This window comes from Anomaloglossus baeobatrachus, chromosome 6, assembly GCF_048569485.1.
Source record: "Anomaloglossus baeobatrachus isolate aAnoBae1 chromosome 6, aAnoBae1.hap1, whole genome shotgun sequence".
In the NCBI taxonomy this organism is placed as follows: Eukaryota; Metazoa; Chordata; class Amphibia; order Anura; family Aromobatidae; genus Anomaloglossus; species Anomaloglossus baeobatrachus.
In genome coordinates, this window is record NC_134358.1 from 98,722,231 (window position 1) to 98,741,367 (window position 19,137).

Consider the following 19,137-nt stretch of genomic DNA (forward strand, 5'->3'; position numbering starts at 1 on the left):
GGCGGGCGGGCGGGTGGATGTGTGTGTGTGTGTGTTTGTGTATGTGTATGTATGTGTACATGCCGCGGGCAGGAGGGGGTGGAGCGAGCTGAGCGGGAAAGTGTGGGCTTCCTGCACGTAACTAAGATAAACATCGGGTTACTAACCAAAGCGCTTTGCTTGGATACCCGATGTTTATCTTGGTTACCAGCTTGTGGCAGGCTGCCAGCGATGGCTCCTGCTCACTGTAGCTGTAAAAAGCCCTGCTTTTTGCTGCTAGAACCGTTCTCGAACGTATCTAGAACTATCGAGCTTTTAGCAAAAAGCTCGAGTTCTAGTTCGATCTCGAACAGCCCAAAAATCACTCGAGCCGCGAACTGGAGAACCACGAACCACGAACCGCGCTCAACTCTAGTCTTGAGGACTGGAGTTCAGAAACACTGTCTTAGAGGATTGGTGCAGATGGCTGCTCTCTCATTGATCGCAAATTCAATGCAACTGTGTAATTTTTAGAGATGAGCGAACTGGTCCCGGTTCGGCTCGAGGTTGGTTCGCCGAACGGGGTCCCGTTCGAGTTCGGCTCGTCGAACGTTCGACGAACCGAACTCGAACTGCATAGGAAACAATGGCAGGCAATCACAAACACATAAAAACACCTAGAAAACACCCTCAAAGGTGTCCAAAAGGTCACAAACAACTCACAACACAACACAAACACATGGGAAAGTGACAAGGACATATACTTATGCAAAAACAAAAGAGCTGGACAAGGAAAAAGAGGAGGAGACACAGATATAGGCATGGCACGCCCTTCTAAAGTCATGTAAAACACCGCAAGGTGACTCCAAGCGGAGTCTCCCTTTTTTTCCAAAAATTGTGCCCCACACACCCACCCATTCAGTGGCAGCACTTGTGCCCTAGTTGTACACTTCACAGCTAGATTTGCATCAAGCACATTCAAAAATACGCCATAATTAACCGTCCCCAGGATGACACCAGGGTAGGTAGCAAAGTCTTTCCTGATCCCAGCTCTGTTCATCTTGGCTTCTTTTAAAAACACAGCAAGCAAGGGTTACTCCAAGCGGAGTCTCCCTTTTTTCCAAAAATTGGGCCACACAGACACCCACCCCATCAGTGGCAGCACTTGGGCCCTAGTTGCAAACAGGATGTTTAGATTTGCATCAAGCACATTCAAAAATACGCCATAATTAACCGTCCCCAGCATGACACCGGGGTAGGTAGATAAAGTCTTTGCTGAACCATGACTTGTTCATCTTGGCTTCTTTTAAAAACAATGTAAGCAAGGGTTACTCCAAGCGGAGTCTCCCTTTTTTTCCAAAAATTGTGCCCCACACACACCCACCCATTCAGTGGCAGCACTTGTGCCCTAGTTGTACACTTCACAGCTAGATTTGCATCAAGCACATTCAAAAATACGCCATAATTAACCATCCCCAGGATGACACCAGGGTAGGTAGCAAAGTCTTTCCTGATCCCAGATCTGTTCATCTTGGCTTCTTTTAAAAACACAGCAAGCAAGGGTTACTCCAAGCGGAGTCTCCCTTTTTTCCAAAAATTGGGCCACACAGACACCCACCCCATCAGTGGCAGCACTTGGGCCCTAGTTGCAAACAGGATGTTTAGATTTGCATCAAGCACATTCAAAAATACGCCATAATTAACCATCCCCAGCATGACACCGGGGTAGGTAGATAAAGTCTTTGCTGAACCATGACTTGTTCATCTTGGCTTCTTTTAAAAACAATGTAAGCAAGGGTTACTCCAAGCGGAGTCTCCCTTTTTTTCCAAAAATTGTGCCCCACACACACCCACCCATTCAGTGGCAGCACTTGTGCCCTAGTTGTACACTTCACAGCTAGATTTGCATCAAGCACATTCAAAAATACGCCATAATTAACCGTCCCCAGGATGACACCAGGGTAGGTAGCAAAGTCTTTCCTGATCCCAGCTCTGTTCATCTTGGCTTCTTTTAAAAACACAGCAAGCAAGGGTTACTCCAAGTGGAGTCTCCCTTTTTTCCAAAAATTGGGCCACACAGACACCCACCCCATCAGTGGCAGCACTTGGGCCCTAGTTGCAAACAGGATGTTTAGATTTGCATCAAGCACATTCAAAAATACGCCATAATTAACCGTCCCCAGCATGACACCGGGGTAGGTAGATAAAGTCTTTGCTGAACCATGACTTGTTCATCTTGGCTTCTTTTAAAAACAATGTAAGCAAGGGTTACTCCAAGCGGAGTCTCCCTTTTTTTCCAAAAATTGTGCCCCACACACACCCACCCATTCAGTGGCAGCACTTGTGCCCTAGTTGTACACTTCACAGCTAGATTTGCATCAAGCACATTCAAAAATACGCCATAATTAACCGTCCCCAGGATGACACCAGGGTAGGTAGCAAAGTCTTTCCTGATCCCAGCTCTGTTCATCTTGGCTTCTTTTAAAAACACAGCAAGCAAGGGTTACTCCAAACGGAGTCTCCCTTTTTTCCAAAAATTGGGCCACACAGACACCCACCCCATCAGTGGCAGCACTTGGGCCCTAGTTGCAAACAGGATGTTTAGATTTGCATCAAGCACATTCAAAAATACGCCATAATTAACCGTCCCCAGCATGACACCGGGGTAGGTAGATAAAGTCTTTGCTGAACCATGACTTGTTCATCTTGGCTTCTTTTAAAAACAATGTAAGCAAGGGTTACTCCAAGCGGAGTCTCCCTTTTTTTCCAAAAATTGTGCCCCACACACACCCACCCATTCAGTGGCAGCACTTGTGCCCTAGTTGTACACTTCACAGCTAGATTTGCATCAAGCACATTCCAAATCCACAAGCATTTACTCTCCCCAGGATGACACAGGGGTTGTAAATTCCTTCTGGATCCATGACTTGTTCATTTTGATGAACGTCAGTCTGTCCACATTGTCACTGGACAGACGCGTGCGCTTATCTGTCAGCACACACCCAGCAGCACTGAAGACACGTTCAGAGACAACGCGGGCAGCTGGACACGACAAAATCTCCAAGGCGTAAGTTGAGAGCTCTGGCCATTTTTCGAGGTTTGAAGCCCAAAAGGAGCAAGGCTCCATTTGCAAAGTCATGGCATCGATGTTCATTTGGAGATACTCCTGTATCATCCTCTCCAGCCGTTGACTATGTGTCAGACTTGTTGTCTCTGGTGGCCTTGCAAAGGAGGGTCTAAAAAAATTATGAAAATATTCCATAAAATTGCTGCTCCAGCACCAGATACGGTCCTACTGGTACGTGTAGACTGTTGAAGATGACGAGACCGTCCCATGTTTGTCAAGTTACAACTGGGAGATTCACTCCCTGCACCTGCACGGTTGTTTGGTGGAAAAGCGGATCTAAGATCGAGTAACAGCTTCTGCTGATACTCTTGCATACGTGCGTCCCTTTCTATGGCTGGAATTATGTCACAAAATTTGGACTTGTACCGGGGATCTACTAGTGTGGCAAGCCAGTAGTCATCATAACTTCTAATTTTGACAATACGAGGGTCATGTTGGAGGTAGTGCAACAAGAAGGCACTCATGTGTCTTGCGCAGCCATGCGGACCAAGTCCACGCTGTGTTTGTGGCATAGAGGTGCTAACCGTTCTTTCTTCCTCTGACATCTCCCCCCAACCTCTTTCAACTGAAATTTGACCAAGGTCTCCCTCATCTGCTGAGTCTTCCATGTCCATGGACAGTTCGTCCTCCATTTCTTCATGTCCTCCTGCACCTTCCTCAACATCTCGCCTGCTACCATGCGCCCTTGTTGATCCCTGTCCCCCATGCTGCCATGCCTGGCGCCTTGGTGATGATGAACGTCTGGACCTTGGTGATGTTGTTGTGTCTTGCGCATATGAATCCTCCTGTAGTTCATCCCCTTCCTGTTGTCCCACCCCCTGACTCCGAATAGTGTTTAGCGTGTGTTCCAGCATGTAAATGACTGGAATCGTCATGCTGATAATGGCATTGTCAGCGCTAAACATATTCGTCGCCATGTCGAAACTGTGCAGAAGGGTGCATAGGTCCTTGATCTGAGACCACTCCATCAGGGTGATCTGCCCCACCTCTGCATCTCATTGGCCCAGGCTATACGTCATGACGTATTGCACCAGGGCACGGCGATGCTGCCACAGTCGCTATAACATGTGGAGAGTTGAATTCCAGCGTGTCGCCACATTGCATTTCAGGCGATGAACCGGCAGGCCGAAAGACTTCTGGAGCGATGCAAGTCGCTCAGCTGCGGCGCTTGAACGGCGGAAGTGAGCAGACAGTTTTAGTGCCCTGTTCAGAAGGCCATCTAGGCCGGGATACTGTGTTAAAAATTGCTGCACGACAAGGTTCAACACGTGAGCCATACAAGGTACGTGTGTCACCTTGCCCAGGCGAAGGGCCGCACCCAGGTTTGCAGCATTGTCGCACACGGCCTTACCAGGCTGCAGGTTGAGTGGAGACAACCATTTATTAAACTCAGACCGCAGAGCTGACCACAACTCCTCAGCTGTGTGACTCTTATTCCCAAGACATGTCAAGCTAAAGACCGCCTGATGCCGTTGCGCTCTGCTGCCAGCAAAGTAATGAGGGGTGCGTGATTCCTTCTGCGCAGTGAGAACGCTGGTGGCCTGACCAGGCAGGCTTGGGGCGGAGGTGGAGGACCCAGATGAGGTGGAGGATGCTGAAGCTGTGGCGGAACTTGGACAGACAGAGGATTGACACACAAGTCGTGGGGACGGCAAGACTTGTGCAGCAGACCCTTCACCATCTATCACCATAGTTACCCAGTGCCCAGTGAGCGACATGTAACGTCCCTGTCCATGCTTACTGGTCCAAGTATCGGTGGTGAAATGCACGCGTTCACACACAGAGTTTCTCAATGAAGCGGTGATGTTGTGTGCGACATGCTGGTGTAGCGCGGGCACACCTTTCTTAGAAAAGTAGTGGCGACTAGGCATCTGGTACTGGGGCACAGCGACAGACATAAGGTCTCTAAAATCCTGTGTGTCCACTAGGCGGAAAGGCAGCATTTCTGTAGCCAACAGCTTACAGAGGGATAGAGTCAACCTCTTAGCTTTGTCATGGGTCGCAGGAAATGGCCTTTTATTTGTCCACATCTGAGGGACAGAGATCTGGCTGCTGTGTGTAGACGGTGTTGAGTAGGGTGTCCCTGGAAAAATGCAGGTTTGTGAGGAAAGTGCAGGCGGAGACATGATGTTGCCTTCATCCAAAGTTGGTGCTATCGATGTCTGAGAGAGCTGTACACACTCACTTGTTTCCCCTTCCAAAACAACTGACGACCTACCAAGCAAACTGCCTGTTGCGGTTACAGTGGTGGAAGTTGTGGGTTGAAAAACAGGTGTGACAGCTGTCCCCACAGTCCTAGAAGATGAAGAGCGCGCGGATGCACTGGAAGGGGCAGGCGGTGGATGGTTCGCTCCGCTAGGCCGCATTGCAGCACGGTGAGCTTCCCACCGGGACCTATGATATTTATTCATGTGACGATTCATGGAAGAAGTTGTCAAACTGCTGAGGTTTTGACCTCTACTAAGAGAATCATGACAAAGTTTACAGATCACATAATTTGGGCGATCTTTTTCTATGTCAAAAAAGGACCAGGCTAGGCAAGGCTTAGAGGCCATGCGACCTGTTGATCCACCCCGAATAATGCTCATAGGCAGAGTGGTGGCTGAGGATGCAGTTGTAGACATGCTACCAGTGCTCCGACTCTGTCCAGGAAGGCGCAAGGTAACTTCGTCGTCGGTTGCATCCTCCTCCACCGCCTCTGTTGACCTCCTCGAGTGCCTGACTGGGGGTTGACAGTAGGTGGGATCTAGAACTTCATCATCAATTGTTGTGTTTGCACTCCCCTCCCCCTCAGACCGAGCCTCTTCTTGCCCTGACCGAATATTTAAGTTGTTATCCCAATTGGGTATCTGCGTCTCATCTTCATCAGTATGTTCCTCATTGTCTATAACCACAGGTGTTACAGTTTGTGACAAAGGGTCAACATTATGCTCAGAAATTTGGTCCTCACGGCCTGAATCAGAGTCACAAAGGTTCTGGGCATCACTGCAGACCATTTCCTGTTCTGTACTCACTGTAGCTTGGGAGCAGACCTCTGATTCCCAGGCTATAGTGTGACTGAACAGCTCTGCAGACTCAGCCATCTCAGTTCCACCATACTGTGCAGGGCTGATGGAGACTTCAGAGCTGGGAGAAAGCAAGTTTGATTGGGATGACAACTCAGAGGACTGGTGTTTTTTGGATGCGGTACTTGAAGTGGCTGAGAGGGCACTTGTTGGACCACTTGAGATCCATTCAAGCATTTTCCTTTTTTGCCCATCATCTACCTTTGTTCCTGTTGTTCGTGTCCGTAAAAAAGGGAGCACATCGGATTGTCCACGGTAAGTAGTAGACATCTTACTTTTGCTGGTAGATGGTCTATCTTCAGCAGATGATAATGGAGCTTTGCCACCTTCCCCACGGACAAAACCTTTTTTGCCTTTTCCACCACGCTTCTTCCCCTTTCCACCAGCATCTGTCATTTTGCCACTCATGTTGATTGCGACAAGATTGTGGACTGAAAATGTGGTAGTAAAAATTGAGAGGTGGTGTAGATTGCAGTGGTGGTCTAGCTTTATTAACAGCAGAATAATAAAGAATAAATATCCCTGACAATGCAACTACGGCCATTAAACTGGCAGCAAAAATTGCTAGTATAATGGCTTAGTTATAATGAGTTGGAGTGTGCAATGCAGGTAGAGGTGCTGCAAATGTCTTTGCACTAGTGTGACTATAGCAAAGTCCAATAGCCACGTATAGGATGCCACTAGGTACACTGAGTGTTTGCTAGTATAATGGCTTAGTTATAATGAGTTGGAGTGTGCAATGCAGGCAGACGCGCTCTGCAAATGTCTTTGCACTAGTGTGACTATAGCAAAGTCCAATAGCCACGTATAGGATGCCACTAGGTACACTGAGTGTTTGCTAGTATAATGGCTTAGTTATAATGAGTTGGAGTGTGCAATGCAGGTAGAGGTGCTGCAAATGTCTTTGCACTAGTGGGACTATAGCAAAGTCCAATAGCCACGTATAGGATGCCACTAGGTACACTGAGTGTTTGCTAGTATAATGGGTTAGTTATAATGAGTTGGAGTGTGCAATGCAGGCAGACGCGCTCTGCAAATGTCTTTGCACTAGTGTGACTATAGCAAAGTCCAATAGCCACGTATAGGATGCCACTAGGTACACTGAGTGTTTGCTAGTATAATGGCTTAGTTATAATGAGTTGGAGTGTGCAATGCAGGCAGACGCGCTCTGCAAATGTCTTTGCACTAGTGTGACTATAGCAAAGTCCAATAGCCACGTATAGGATGCCACTAGGTACACTGAGTGTTTGCTAGTATAATGGCTTAGTTATAAGGAGTTGGAGTGTGCAATGCAGGTAGAGGTGCTGCCAATGTCTTTGCACTAGTGGGACTATAGCAAAGTCCAATAGCCACGTATAGGATGCCACTAGGTACACTGAGTGTTTGCTAGTATAATGGCTTAGTTATAATGAGTTGGAGTGTGCAATGCAGGCAGACGCGCTCTGCAAATGTCTTTGCACTAGTGTGACTATAGCAAAGTCCAATAGCCACGTATAGGATGCCACTAGGTACACTGAGTGTTTGCTAGTATAATGGCTTAGTTATAAGGAGTTGGAGTGTGCAATGCAGGTAGAGGTGCTGCCAATGTCTTTGCACTAGTGGGACTATAGCAAAGTCCAATAGCCACGTATAGGATGCCACTAGGTACACTGAGTGTTTGCTAGTATAATGGCTTAGTTATAATGAGTTGGAGTGTGCAATGCAGGCAGACGCACTCTGCAAATGTCTTTGCACTAGTGTGACTATAGCAAAGTCCAATAGCCACGTTTAGGATGCCACTAGGTACACTGAGTGTTTGCTAGTATAATGGCTTAGTTATAATGAGTTGGAGTGTGCAATGCAGGTAGAGGTGCTGCAAATGTCTTTGCACTAGTGGGACTATAGCAAAGTCCAATAGCCACGTATAGGATGCCACTAGGTACACTGAGTGTTTGCTAGTATAATGGCTTAGTTATAATGAGTTGGAGTGTGCAATGCAGGCAGACGCGCTCTGCAAATGTCTTTGCACTAGTGTGACTATAGCAAAGTTCAATAGCCACGTATAGGATGCCACTAGGTACTGTTAGGGCCAGATGGACGGGTAGACCCTGGAGGTGGATCCACTGGGCCGAACTCCCGGATGAGGGAAAGAAGTCCGGTAGCCGGAGCACTGTAGGTAGCAGGACAGTCCGTGCACTGAGAGCAAATGGAGAAGTCCCTGGGACCACGAGGTCACGGATGGTGGTCCGGGTGACGGAGCTCAGGTTCGGAAGCCGTGATGGTGTCAGGCAGGGTCCGGAACCGTTGGAGCAAGATGACGGGTCACCGCAGGGATCCGAGATGGTACGGACTGTCAGGATGGCAGATGGGCAGCGTTCGGGGTTCGAGGTACCGCAGGACCGGATGGCGATGCAGGGTCGGCTCTAGAAGACAGAGAGGTAAGTATCTCATAGAACACAAGGAGACCTGACTCCTAGCTTGGAAAAACACGAAGAACAGGCCCCGCTCCCTTGGACATTAACCCCCTATATACCCTGTACCTGAGTGCATGATTTCCTGTTAATTGACACTGGCCCTTTAAGAAAGGTTCAGTGACCGCGCGCGCGCCCTAATGCGCGTGCGCGCAGCCCGGGTGCCAGAAGCCAGGGCAGGAAGCTGAAGGGAGGACGCAGGGGAGCCGGCCAGGAACTGGGAAGCCGTCGGGCGCCGGGAGCGGAGACCAGGGGGCCTGGGAAGTGCGGGCACCGGAGGCTGGAGAGCGGGGAGCGTGGCAGGTGAGCCGGGGATCGGAGCTGAGGACCCGGGGATCGGAGCAGGGGACCCGGGGAGGGGATCCGAGGACCCGGGGAGCGTGACAGTACCCCCCCCCACGCCCCCCTCCCCGCAACCGGGACAGGAAGGCACGGATCAGAGGAGTGCCCACGTTCTCCCTGGGCTCCCAGGATCTATCCTCAGGGCCATACCCTTCCCAGTCCACCAGGAAAAACTGTCGACCACGTACGGTCTTCATGGCCACGATATCTCTTACCGCATAGACGTCGTCCTCAGCAATAGGAGGAGGGGCCGGACTGGCGGCAGCGGAGAAGGGACCAAGGACAACCGGCTTGAGCAGAGAGATGTGAAAGGAGTTGGGTATTCTCATCGTGGCCGGGAGCTGCAGTTTGTAGGAGACCTCATTGATCTTGCCGAGGACTTTAAATGGTCCGATGTAGCGAGGTCCCAGCTTGTAGGATGGTATCTTCAGTCGGATGTATTTGGAAGCAAGCCAGACGAGATCTCCCGGAGAGAAACACGGAGGATCCAGACGTCTCTTGTCCGCATGTCTCTTCATCCACAGGGAGGCACGTGCAAGGGAGGCCTTAACTGAGTCCCAAATGGATGTAAAGTCACGGAGTACTGCATCAGCAGCAGGGATGTCCGAGGAAGAGGATACAGGCAAAGGGACAGACGGCTGAAGTCCGTAGACGACATGGAAGGGAGAACTGGAGGAGGACTCACTGACGTGGTGATTATGGGAGAATTCAGCCCAAGGAAGAAGCGTGGACCAATCGTCATGATGGGCGTTCACGTAGTGACGCAAGAAAGAGGTCAATATCTGATTGATCCGTTCCACTTGGCCATTCGACTGAGGATGGTAGGCTGAGGAGAAGTCCAGAGTCACTCCCAGATGTTTGCAGAGAGCCCTCCAGAAGCGGGAGGTGAACTGGGTTCCTCTGTCGGACACTATGTGTGATGGAAAGCCATGCAAGCGGAAGATGTGCTGTATATAGGCGTCCGCGAGTTCCTGAGCAGAGGGCAGTCCAGCCATAGGAACGAAATGGGCCATTTTAGAGAACCGATCCACCACGACCCATATGACTGTGTGTCCGGAGGATAATGGCAAGTCCGTAATAATGTCCATCGCTATGTGTTGCCAGGGAACTGAGGGTATGGGCAGAGGCAGAAGACGGCCGTATGGCAGGTGTTTGGGTGTCTTGTTCCTGGCACAGGAGGAGCAGGCAGAGACAAAAGAGGCGACGTCCGTGCGCAGGGATGGCCACCAGTAATGACGTACAATAGCGCTCCATGTTTTCTTCTGACCTGCATGACCGGCTGTTTTCGAGGCATGGCCCCAGTGTAACACTTTTTGCCTGTCAGCCTCAGAGACATAAGTCTTCCCAGGTGGTATCTGGGCCAGGGTGACAGGAGCCACCGGAATAATCTTGCTTGGACAGATGATGGGCTGAGATGTCTCTTCCTCCTGTTCCAGGGGCACGAAAGACCTTGACAAGGCATCAGCGCGTACATTCTTGTTCGCGGGTCGGAAATGAAGCTGGAAGTCGAACCGGGCAAAGAACAAGGACCACCTGGCTTGCCGTGGGTTCAGTCGCTGAGCAGTCCGCAGGTATTCCAGGTTTTTGTGGTCCGTATAAACAATGACAGGGTACACTGCTCCTTCCAGAAGATAGCGCCATTCCTCCAGAGCCAGTTTGACCGCTAATAGCTCTCGGTCACCGATGGTGTAATTGCGTTCAGGCGCGGAGAAGCTCTTGGAGAAGAAACCGCACGTCACCATCTTCCCGGAGGAGGACTTCTGCATGAGCACTGCTCCGGCTCCCGAGGAGGAGGCATCCACCTCCAAGGTGAACTGGCGGTTTAACTCCGGACGGTGGAGTACAGGAGAGGAGGCAAAGGCTCGCTTTAGAGCGCCAAACGCGGCGTCGGCCGCAGGTGACCAGTCCTTTGGATTAGCCCCCTTCTTGGTCAAGGCGGAGAGAGGAGCAGTCAGAGCCGAGAAGTGAGGAATGAACTGGCGGTAATAGTTAGCGAATCCGAGAAAACGTTGGATTGCCTTCAGTCCAGAAGGAGGAGGCCAGTTGAGAATGGAGGAGACCTTCTTGGGATCCATCTGCAGTCCGGTATCGGTGATGAGGTACCCCAGGAAGGGGAGAGAAGACTGTTCGAAGACACACTTCTCGTACTTGGCGTACAGACGATTCTCTCTCAGTCGTTGTAGAACCAGTTGCACGTTCTCTCGGTGGGTCTGGAGGTCCGGAGAGAAGACAAGGATGTCATCCAGATATACCACCACACAGACGTAGAGAAGGTCCCGAAACACATCGTTCACTAATTCTTGGAAGACTGCTGGTGCGTTGCACAGGCCGAAGGGCATCACGCAGTATTCATAGTGCCCATCGCGAGTGTTGAACGCGGTCTTCCATTCATCCCCTGAACGGATACGGACCAGGTTGTAGGCACCCCGAAGATCCAACTTGGTGAACACACGAGCTCCTCTGAGCCGATCAAACAATTCGGGGATGAGCGGCAGGGGGTACTTGTTTTTCACGGTGATCAGGTTCAATCCCCGGTAGTCTATACATGGGCGTAGGTCGCCCTCTTTCTTCTTTACGAAGAAGAAGCCTGCTCCAGCAGGAGAGGAGGATCTCCGGATGAATCCCTTAGCCAGGCTCTCTGTGATGTACGTAGACATAGCCCTTGTTTCGGCTGGAGATAGTGGATATATCCGTCCTCGAGGTGGTGTAGTTCCCGGGAGCAGGTCAATGGCACAATCGTAAGGACGATGTGGCGGGAGCACTTCGGACTCCTTCTTATCAAAGACGTCCACGAAGGACCAATAGGCTGAGGGCAGTCCCGGTAGGGACTCGGGAACCGGAGGTCGCCGAATGGGTTGTATGGTCTTCAGACATCTCTCATGGCAAGAAGACCCCCATCGAGTGATATCGCCAGTGCCCCAGCTGACTGAAGGCTCGTGTGTCCGCAACCAGGGAAGTCCCAGCAGGATTTGATGTGACATGTGTGGGAGGACGTAGAGAGCGATGTTCTCGGTGTGCAGAGCACCGATACGCAGTTCAAGCGGCTTGGTGATCCAGGAGATGGTGTCAGAGAGGGGTCTCCCATCCACAGAGGCAATCACTAGGGGCTTGTCGAGTGGAGTAACAGGCACCTGGTACTTGTCCACCGTGGCCTGCTGGATGAAATTGCCTGCTGCCCCAGAATCGAGGTACGCCTCAGCCGTAAACCGCGTCTCTCCCGTTGTCACTTGCACAGTCCATGTAACTGGGTCTGAGAGAGTTCCAGCACCTAGGGTGGCCTCTCCTACCAACCCTAGGCTTTGGAGTTTCCCGGCCTCTCTGGACAGGCGCGTAGCAGGTGTGTGCCCTCTCCGCAGTAAAAGCAGAGACCCTTGGCGAGCCGCTCTGCTCGACGTTGTTCCGACTGTCGCACACGGTCGATCTGCATGGGCTCATGGACGGAGACACCAGAGGCCGTTGACTGGAGTACGGTGGGCTTCGGTGGAGGAGAGGAATGCCTTACCGGACGTCTCTCACGGGACAGTTCTTTGGACCGCTCCTGAAAGCGTATGTCCACTCGAGTCGCTAGGGTAATCAGGGCGTCCAGAGTGGACGGTACATCACGTCCAGCCAGCTCATCTTTGATTCGACCCGATAGTCCTTCCCAGAAGGCGGCGGTTAGGGCCTCGTTATTCCACCCGAGTTCTGAAGCCAAGGTGCGGAAACGGATGGCGTATTGACCCACCGTCAGTGTTCCCTGACGTAACCGGAGAAGTGAAGACGCAGACGCGGAGGCGCGTCCGGGTTCGTCAAAAGTGCTGCGAAAGGCCTGCAGGAACTCCTGGAGGTTCTTGGTCATAGGTTCCTCCTTCTCCCACAAGGGGTTCATCCACGCCAGTGCCTCGCCCTCTAGGTGAGACATGATGAAGGCGACCTTGGCTTGGTCGGAGGCAAACAGATGTGGCAGCTGCGTGAAATGGAGGGAGCATTGGTTTATAAACCCTCTGCAGGTCTTGGGATCTCCGGCGTACCGGGGTGGTGAGGCCAAACGCAGTCTGGAAGCATCCGAAGAGGGGGCCACGGGAGCGGGGGTCGTGGCTTGACTAGTGGAGGCTCGGGATGTCGAAGACGTGACTGCCGCTTGTAGCGTGGTCAGGCGGGTGTCCACGGAAGTCATAAAGTTCAGCATGCGGGTCTGGACTTCACGCTGGCGTTGGAGTTCCTCATGCAAGGCCGCTAGTGCTTCGGCGGGATCCATGGCCTGTTCTTACTGTTAGGGCCAGATGGACGGGTAGACCCTGGAGGTGGATCCACTGGGCCGAACTCCCGGATGAGGGAAAGGAGTCCGGTAGCCGGAGCACTGTAGGTAGCAGGACAGTCCGTGCACTGAGAGCAAATGGAGAAGTCCCTGGGACCACGAGGTCACGGATGGTGGTCCGGGTGACGGAGCTCAGGTTCGGAAGCCGTGATGGTGTCAGGCAGGGTCCGGAACCGTTGGAGCAAGATGACGGGTCACCGCAGGGATCCGAGATGGTACGGACTGTCAGGATGGCAGATGGGCAGCGTTCGGGGTTCGAGGTACCGCAGGACCGGATGGCGATGCAGGGTCGGCTCTAGAAGACAGAGAGGTAAGTATCTCATAGAACACAAGGAGACCTGACTCCTAGCTTGGAAAAACACGAAGAACAGGCCCCGCTCCCTTGGACATTAACCCCCTATATACCCTGTACCTGAGTGCATGATTTCCTGTTAATTGACACTGGCCCTTTAAGAAAGGTTCAGTGACCGCGCGCGCGCCCTAATGCGCATGCGCGCAGCCCGGGTGCCAGAAGCCAGGGCAGGAAGCTGAAGGGAGGACGCAGGGGAGCCGGCCAGGAACTGGGAAGCCGTCGGGCGCCGGGAGCGGAGACCAGGGGGCCTGGGAAGTGCGGGCACCGGAGGCTGGAGAGCGGGGAGCGTGGCAGGTGAGCCGGGGATCGGAGCTGAGGACCCGGGGATCGGAGCAGGGGACCCGGGGAGGGGATCCGAGGACCCGGGGAGCGTGACAGGTACACTGAGTGTTTGCTAGTATAATGGCTTAGTTATAATGAGTTGGAGTGTGCAATGCAGGCAGACGCGCTCTGCAAATGTCTTTGCACTAGTGTGACTATAGCAAAGTCCAATAGCCACGTATAGGATGCCACTAGGTACACTGAGTGTTTGCTAGTATAATGGCTTAGTTATAATGAGTTGGAGTGTGCAATGCAGGCAGGCGCGCTCTGCAAATGTCTTTGCACTAGTGTGACTATAGCAAAGTCCAATAGCCACGTATAGGATGCCACTAGGTACACTGAGTGTTTGCTAGTATAATGGCTTAGTTATAATGAGTTGGAGTGTGCAATGCATGCAGACGCGCTCTGCAAAAGTCTTTGCACTAGTGTGACTATAGCAAAGTCCAATAGCCACGTATAGGATGCCACTAGGTACACTGAGTGTGTGCTAGTATAATGGCTTAGTTATAATGAGTTGGAGTGTGCAATGCATGCAGACGCGCTCTGCAAATGTCTTTGCACTAGTTTAACTATAGCAAAGTCCAATAGCCACGTTTAGGATGCCACTAGGTACACTGAGTGTTTGCTAGTATAATGGCTTAGTTATAATGAGTTGGAGTGTGCAATGCAGGTAGAGGTGCTGCAAATGTCTTTGCACTAGTGTGACTATAGCAAAGTCCAATAGCCACGTATAGGATGCCACTAGGTACACTGAGTGTTTGCTAGTATAATGGCTTAGTTATAATGAGTTGGAGTGTGCAATGCAGGTAGAGGTGCTTCAAATGTCTTTGCACTAGTGTGACTATACCAAAGTCCAATAGCCACGTATAGGATGCCACTAGGTACACTGAGTGTTTGCTAGTATAATGGCTTAGTTATAATGAGTTGGAGTGTGCAATGCAGGCAGACGCGCTCTGCAAATGTCTTTGCACTAGTGTGACTATAGCAAAGTCCAATAGCCACATATAGGATGCCACTAGGTACACTGAGTGTTTGCTAGTATAATGGCTTAGTTATAATGAGTTGGAGTGTGCAATGCAGGCAGACGCGCTCTGCAAATGTCTTTGCACTAGTGTGACTATAGCAAAGTCCAATAGCCACGTATAGGATGCCACTAGGTACACTGAGTGTTTGCTAGTATAATGGCTTAGTTATAATGAGTTGGAGTGTGCAATGCAGGCAGACGCGCTCTGCAAATGTCTTTGCACTAGTGTGACTATAGCAAAGTCCAATAGCCACGTTTAGGATGCCACTAGGTACACTGAGTGTTTGCTAGTATAATGGCTTAGTTATAATGAGTTGGAGTGTGCAATGCAGGCAGAGGTGCTGCAAATGTCTTTGCACTAGTGGGACTATAGCAAAGTCCAATAGCCACGTTTAGGATGCCACTAGGTACACTGAGTGTTTGCTAGTATAATGGCTTAGTTATAATGAGTTGGAGTGTGCAGAGGACAGGAGGGTACAGTGCCAGGATTGTGGGGTCTGGGTAGAGGAATGGAAGCCTGCCTTTCTATTCTCTCCTAATAGGGAAATGCAGGGAGGAAATCTCTGACCTTGGCTACACAGACGCTGTCGCTGTTTTCAGGACCTGTCACCTTAACTCTGACCCTGCCGGTTTGAGCCCTTAAAAGGACTGCTAGAAAGTGCTCTCCCTAAGCTGTCCAGCGCTGTGTATGGAGCGCATACAGCTGTATCAGCGATAGGACAAAGGACGGAGCTGCGACAGTGATGTCTGACACCAAAGACGCAGAAGAGATAATGACGTCCTGGAGGAAAATGTCCGGTTTTATAATGCAGGGACATGTGACATGGACATCCTATCACACATGCCGTTGCTTCTCTGGTCCACTTAGCTGTGTGTGTGTCTGGGATTGGCTGACATGCTGGCCCGCCCCACTACACGCGCGCGCTTAGGGAAGGAAGACAAGGAAAAAAAAAAAAAAAATGGCGATCGCCATTATACAAACAGCAGTGATCTGAAGGCGCTGTTCACGCACACTATACACTGAAATGTCATAATAGTGTGATTCACAGAGTGACTTACACTATTACAGCGGAAACCAAGCTAGGATTTAGCTGGTTTTTTGCTGCTAGAACCGTTCTCGAACGTTTCTAGAACTATCGAGCTTTTGAAAAAAGCTCGAGTTCTAGTTCGATCTAGAACAGCCCCCAAAATCACTCGAGCCCCGAACTGGAGAACCTCGAACCGCAAACCGCGCTCAACTCTAGTAATTTTCCTCTGAATTATGTAGTCAGAAGGGCTAAGGGAATATACATTTACAGACAATAGGGCTCTAATCAGTCTGTCAAGAGGCAATTACTAACTTCTCTTGATTAACAAAGGACCCATATGTCTGGCCTAAGTAAAAGATGTTTAGCTCCCACATAAGTGGCCAAATGCTGAGTCATCACAGATGGGCTGTCACAATGCCCACTGAAAAAGTGCTGGAGGGGAAAAAAGTGCAGTAGGATCTTACCCAAAATACAGAGTAAAAACAAATAAGGGAATATGCTCACCTTATTCAGTTGTGTGTCACACAATTAGATATAAAGCCTGTAACCAGCTGCTGCAAAGTCCACTTGCTAGGAAAACCCACAATCCGCTCAGGAACACTGTAAAAATGTGGATCTACCATTGTGCTACAAGAAATATGACACCCGTCTAGGAGAAGTATAATGCAAGGTGGTTTAATTCAACGCGTTTCGAAATGTACCCCACTTCTGCATCAGGGAATCTATCTCTGGCATTATTTCTGAAATCATTGATTGGTTTGTGTCCCACTTGGTGTATCCAGACAATAAAAAATTCCTTTTCTTCAGGTTTTATTTTTCTCTTTTTTTGTATTTTTTTTCCTTTTTCTTTCACTTTTTTCTTCTTTCATTCTTTTATCTCTACAACCTAATAAAATATAGTCAAATAGAAAAATGTATTTTTATATCTGCATCAGACAACGTACAGACCACATGACCATTTTCACCTTTTGAACCCTGACTCATTGTCATGTGTTTTGTTTTGGTGCCCCTTTTTTTTAACAACCGGCAGTTTATTTATGGACTGCATTACTAATATTGTTAGTCTTTCTGTCGTTGTCTGTCTTTCTGGTGGATTTCCTGATGAAGAAATGGGGTGCACTTCAAAACGCATTGAATTAAACCACCTTGCATTATACTTCTCCTGAACATGTGTCGTATTTCCAGCAGCGCAGTGGTAGATCCACATGATACAGAATCCCCACTAAAGACACGAATTGTATTGATGTAATGGGACTTGTGATGTGTAATGTTTTAATGGGCTTTCTGGACATAGATGAAGATAGTTAATATTTACCTCCATAATGTTGTGCAATGCCATGTGAGGAAGCTGTGTTCTTCCCAACAACAGGCATTAAACAGGTACAGTTAAAGTTAACAGTTGGGACGAGCCCACAGTGGGAGGTGCTATTGTGTAGAGAAGAGACTGTTTTTCATGTGAGTCAGTAAGGGAGGAGTAATTGGTGAGCCTTGAGAGAGTAAAGATGCCATCAGAGAAAAAAGAAGAACCTTTGGTGTGTGTGTGTGTGGAAAATCAGGGAGCACGTGACAGCCAGAAAGCTTCAGCTATGGCAGTTTCACTGAAGCAGCTGAGAGAGTGTAGTCTAGATCTGAACAAGAGTTAATGCAGCAGTAGTGTGCTGGACTCTGGGAACAGCCTTGAATAGAAGGTGGATTCTGTCAGATCAGTGGTACATCTAGTACAGTGGTGGATATCAAGAGCTTCTTTATGTTAGTTTCTAAAGTATAGTCATCCCTGTTGCAGTGCTCTCCAACTGTTATATTCCTAGGAAGAACTGTTTCATTGGCTATAACTATTGAAAACATGACTTTGTATCATGTTGAAGAAAATGTCATGGTGTGGGACAGAATAACTAGGAATAGGGGAGCCTACATTGGCCCTCAGGCTAAGGGAACCCTCCATGTTCCCAAAGTTGATCTCTGAAGTTGATAATGTTTCAGTTGCTTTCCTTGCACTAGCACCTGAACAAACCTGGTCTAGTGGTCCCCCTCCCTCCACCCAGGAGAGGGCTGGGACAGGAGGGCTGCATCCCACACAAATAAACAGATGGGGGGAAAACAAAATTCAAACTCACAGCAATCACTCACAGAGGTATAGACAATATGGGATCAGGAAGAAACTAAAGGCAGGGAGGAAATAATCAGACAACAAGAGTATTTCCACAACACACAAAACATCAACCAGATGTTCACCAGCAACAGAATAATAAAGCACAAGGAGCGGGATAACATAAAGCTATCATCAGCATGGAAGAACAGGCTCCATCATCTTGAAAAGAGCAGAGGTGACTGTAATAGATCTCCTGCAACATGTGACTGAAGTAATCCACAAGCTGGCAAAAGTGAACTCCTGTAAGCTCAGTTACTAACAAAATTGGTCGACACCCGAGCCGGTCTATGCAACTCAAAAGCAGCACCATGTGGAGTTTCCTACTCTTTGTGTGAATAGCGTCAGATGTAGTCCTGACACTCGGCGAGTTTTGAGTCAGACACCATGTAACAGAGAATAGCAAGCTGTCAGATAAAACCAAAGTAAAACTTTTTGGGCTAAATGCAAAACACTATGTTAGGCGGCAAACATTATTCTGATCATCAAATATGATGATGTTCTTGGGATGTCCTTTAGCAAGGACAGGGAGTTGGGTCAAAGTTGATGGGAAGATGGAAGGAGCTAAATACCAGGCAATCCTGGAGGAAAACCTGTTAGATACTGCAAAAGACTTGAGATTGTAGCATAGATTCACCCTCCAGAAGGAATATCATCCTAAACATCCTGCCAGAGCTACAATGGAATGGTAAGATCAAAGCACATTCATCTGTGTGAATGACCCAGTCACAGTCTAGACCTAAATCCTATTGACAATTAGTGAAAAAACTTGAAAATTGCTGTTAACAGACATTTTCTAGCCAATCTCACTGAGCTATAGAGATTTTGAAAAGAAGATTGGGCAAAGGTTTTAGCCTCTAAATTATGCAAAGCTGAAAGAGAAATACCCCAAAAGAATAATGTACCAAGACATTCTTGATAAAAATCTGTTCTCATCTACAAGGCTGTTGAAGAAGAAATGGGGGTGGACATATCAGCAACACAATGATCTTAAACACGCAGTCAAAGAAAATCTAAATTGGTTTCA